The 4883-nt window shown below is 42.4% G+C and overlaps 1 non-coding gene across 1 annotated transcript; it reads right to left on the reverse strand.

The window, feature by feature from the left end:
* Positions 1–564: 564 nt before the first annotated feature.
* LOC141654557 (small nucleolar RNA R71) lies at positions 565–671 on the reverse strand. Its single transcript, XR_012548113.1, has one exon. It is a non-coding gene; the product is annotated as a small nucleolar RNA R71 (small nucleolar RNA).
* Between the last annotated feature and the right edge of the window lie 4212 nt (positions 672–4883).

Consider the following 4883-nt stretch of genomic DNA (forward strand, 5'->3'; position numbering starts at 1 on the left):
TTACTACCCTTCAATCCTGAGATTGAGAAGACTTTGCGTGAGTTGAGGCGATCATCTAGAGTATTACCGACAGAGGAAGAGCTGAGTACTCTGTCTAGTTAATACGAGAACGAGCTGTTTGAGGAGGATCCACCTTCATCACCTATTTCTACTTCATCAGCTGAGACCGTCACATCTCCTGACATGGCTGAAGAAGCAAGTATAGCCAGTCACTCTGAGCCGAAAGCTGAGAATCTCTATAAGGGATTTGCATTACCAGGGACGGACAGGAAATTCGAGCCGAAACCGTCCTATATCAACTTGGTTGAGAGAAACCAATTCGGGGGAGCTGCAAATGAAGATGCAGCCAAACATATGGAGACATTCATTGATTATTGCTTTTCTATACCCCCACCAACCGGTGTGACCCAAGATCAGGTGAAGGAGACCATGTTCATATTCTCTCTTCGTGATGCTGCAAGGGAATGGTACCGAGACCTGGATCAAGCTGCTAATGGGATCACTGATTGGAATTCGCTGGCCTTAGCATTTTACAAGAAATATTTCTCTGCCTCGAAGACCAATGCCATCAGAGCTCAGATCACGAGCTTTAAACAGAGTCCTGATGAGAACTTTCATGAGGCATGGGTCCGTTTCAAGAAGCTGGTGCAAACTATTCCGCACCATGGATTTGAGAAATGGAGTCTATGCAATCAGTTTTATAATGGGCTTTATGACGATCAGAGGGTTATCCTGGACGCGGCTGCTAGTGGTAGGTTCCAGGAGAATGTTGGAGAGACTAAGGGGTGGAAAATTATTGATGATTTGGCCACCCATAAAGCTGAGTATGGAAATTCCAGGGGAAATCAAAGGAGAAGTGCTGAATCCCCTTCTGTAGTTACATTAGAGGCTCTTATGGCGAGATTTGATAAGTACGAGTTAGGAGGAGCTTCAAAAAAGAGGATCTATCATGTGAATCTTTGTTTTAGACGGTCCTTTCGTGCAAGAGATGTGGAGGAGAAGGACATGCTGCAGTCAGCTGCAGCGTTCCCTATGAGTCTTGTGCTGCTTTTCAACATTATAGGCAGACAAACACCTATTATGAGCCGAATGTCCATCCGAACTTAAGGTGGAGTAGCCAAAATGTCCAAAATCCGACTCCACCTCCACAGCAGCAGCAGCAGAATTATGTGCCCCCTCATAAGCAGCAGCAGCCGTATCAAAAGCCTCCGTATGTCCCTCAAAGCAGCCAGCATGCCCCCATGGTTCCGATTTTACTGAGTTGAAAATTTTATTGCTGAAGGAATCTCAAGCTAGAGAGGTCGGGATGAAGATGTTAGAGAGCCAAATTGCTCAGTTGGCTAGCAAGAGTGCAACTCGAGCTCCAGGGCATTTACCGTCGCAGACGGATCAAAAGGAGACCCTTAATGCTATCACTTTGAGGAGTGGGTCTACCCTTGATGGGCCCGCTATGGTCGAGGATGTCCCTGAAAAAGATGAGGCGGAACCAAGCAAGAAGAAGGCAGTGACGAATAATAGCAAGAAAAAGACGATCGGCAGTAAGTCGGTCGATCGATCGACATACCGATCAATCGACCAGTCCGCGAAGTGAAACAGCTTTTGTTCCTGTAGAAGTCAGTCGATCGACTGACATACATGGTCGATCGACTGACCACTCTGCTGACGGTGAGTCTTTTCGTCCTCCAATGCCAAATAACTTGAGGGACCACTTGTTTCGGGGTACGACTACTCCGAAAATATTGAGGTAAGACCCAAATGCTGATGGGTCAGTCCCGGTTCCAAAGTATGACCCGATGACGATTAATGGTTCATTTTTGAGACGGTCTGAGGAAGGATCGAGCTTCAACAAAGACAAGGTAGTGGATTTTCAGCCTAAATCCACCGATGCCGGCATGAGAGACCTAGAGGAGAGGGCTAAGTTACTTCTTTCAGCCCCCTATCCAGAGAGATTGGTGCCGACGAAGGAACAGGTATCGTTTAACAAATTTGAAAATGTTATTCGTAGCTTAAACGTACAAGTTCCTTTTCTTGATTTAGTTAATCAAGTGATTGTTCACATGAAATTTATGAAGCAACTTTTATCTAAAAAGAAGTCACTTGAAACTGTGCAATCTGTCGCACTAACTGAGGAGTCATGTTCTTATTTGACCCATACTGCACCTCATAAGCTAGAAGACCTAGGTAGCTTTTCAGTTCGCTGTAGTATTGGCACCTTTTCTATTGAAAAAGCCTTATGTGACCTAGGAGCCAGTACTAGTGTAATGCCCTTGAGTCTTGCTAGGAAGTTGAAATTGACTAGGTTTGCAGTTACCAACATGACAGTACAGATGGCTGATCGTTCTGCGGTTCAGCCTATAGGAGTCTTAGAGGACATTCCTGTGCAGATAGGGAAGTTTGTTTTCCCTGTTGACTTCGTTGTACTAGATATGCCCGAGGATGCTCACATTCCTATCATATTGGGTACACCATTTCTGCACACTACTGGTGCAGTTATAGATGTTGACTCAGGGACATTGACTTTTAAGGTCGGGAAACACTCCATTGTCTTTGCCCAGACAGCTAAGAAAAAAGACCCCATGTGGCCAGTTACTTGTAATACGGTTTCTGAAAAGAAATCTTATTTTGTGCTTCCTGATATGCCTGTCTCTATGCCCATTTTCGCTTATAACACCTCCGCCCCTGATTGGGAGCAAATTGGAGGAAGATTTATCCATTTTGGATGTTGCGGGAGAGCTGGTTTGGGAAGGAAGAGCCGCATGTTGCTCCAGCTGTGAAGGAGCCAATCATTCAAAGAGGCGGTCTAGGATGTCTTAGCTATGGCACTGATGAGGAGCCAGTCAAAGTGACGGAGTCCGATTTGGATTCTGACGAGTCAGAAGAGGTCATTGATTGGGGGAGACGTTGAAGCTGTTGATCCGTTGAGTTCGGCAGATGTTGGAGTTGAGAAGAGTGCAGTTGAAGAGATGAGCACTGTAGAGGCTACCTCTTGTAGCCAGAAGCCGAACAAGTGGGCTATTCCGTGGCCATTCTTGATCAACTATTAGTTGATTAAGACCTTTTCAAAAACATTCATTTTATTGCTTTTGGATCTTTTTAGTGCTTTTGTGTACGCGAGACTTCGCATTTTAATAAGTTTGCTTAGGATTTTAAATACTTTAGACAGTTACTTTGGGTTTTGCGCAATTTTGGGCGCGCTATTATGTGTATTTGCAAGTTTATAGACCATATTAGCTCAATTTATTGAGCTAATTCGAAGAAAATCGGAACTTACAGCAGGTATTTCAGTCGATCGACTGGCCAGTATGGTCGATCGACTGAGCTGCGAATTCCAGGAGCTTCTGTTCCTGTTCACTCTGGTCGATCGACAGGGTGATGTGGTCGATCGACCATCCTGCGCTGATGTACCTGTTTTCGATCATTTCCCTGCTGTGTTTGGTCGATTTGCGGAATCGAGGGAGTCTTTTCTCCACTTTATTCTCTGACTCATTTCTGTTTTCTTCCGTTTCTTTATTTTACACATAATTTTGCGTTCAATAAATTGTTTTTCGGATTTCGCGTGGTATTTTTCTGTCTTTTCGTGTACCTAGGGTAGCATCTGCCGCTCTGAAACCTCCTAACTTATTTGGTTTGGGAGGTTTCCTTTTTGCTGCGCTTAAAGTCTTGTGAGTTTCCAAGTCCTTACTTCATGTCTTCTTTAGTTATTTAACGCAAATTCCCGTTTTCCTTTATTTCATTACATGATTTTGCACAATGGGGACATTGTGTGATTTGGTTTGGGGAAGGGTTTTGCGTTGCATTTCATTTGCTTGCATTCACGTTTACATTTTGTCTTGCATTGTTATTTATTTTCTCCATACATACAGAAAAATTCAAAAAAAAAATTGAAAAATTTCAAAATTTCAAAACATTTGCACGTTTATTTTAGCATATAGGTCGAGTCGGAACGGTAGTATTTCAATGATGACATTGCATTTCCAGCTGTTTATTGCCTAAGCCTGGCTAATTGACATGTTATTAGTAGAATCATTTGCATAGTCTACGAGTTTTCGTTAATATCTTGCTGAACTTTAAATTTGACTTAAAATTTTGGCAAACTACATCATTTTCTGAGATTTAGAGCCTATAACTGGTGTCATCTGTGACCAGTTTATCTAGGATTGTGAGTAGTTACTCCTTATGAGACATGTTACATCAATGTGCATAAATATGAATTTAATCTGCTTAATATCTGTATGCATTCGGTTCGTGGTTTGTTGACACATGTGGAAGAGGTCACCCCTTTATTCTTTTTGCCCATACGCACCACACTGCCAGAAATAGCCTTTTTGTCCTGTTACTACATCCTACATTTAGTCTGCCCTTATCAAGCTAGTAGTTTAGTTTTTGGGATTGTTACTACGTTTTTGGTGGCATATGCTCATTTTGAGATGATGTTGGGAAGATGAAAAAGGAAGGAAAGGAGAAAAGAAAAGGAAAAAAGAGAAGAAAAATGATTCGAAAAAGAGGAAAAGGAAGAAACAAGTACTGTATAATCCGGTCGATCGACTGGCCATATTGGTCGATCGACTGAAGTCCGAGAAGAAAAGAAAATCGCATAATTCAAGGTCTTTATTAAATGGCGATTTTTGCTCCCATGTTGCATTTGTATCTTATGGGGAGTTGTGATTATTACGGAGATTGTGAGATTTGTGCTTGCTATTAGCACTGTTTTTGATTGAAATTTTGAGCAAGAAGTTGGATGTTGTTATAATTTGGTTCCCTTAGTTACTAGCTTGGCTCTTAACTCTGTTTTTATCCAAATTTATCTTAGCCTCTTCTTACTCATACCTCACATATCCATATTGTACCTCGGCATGTGTCATGGTCATTTGTTTGGTTGGAAT

This window comes from Silene latifolia, chromosome 4 (assembly GCF_048544455.1).
Source record: "Silene latifolia isolate original U9 population chromosome 4, ASM4854445v1, whole genome shotgun sequence".
Taxonomy (NCBI): Eukaryota; Viridiplantae; Streptophyta; class Magnoliopsida; order Caryophyllales; family Caryophyllaceae; genus Silene; species Silene latifolia.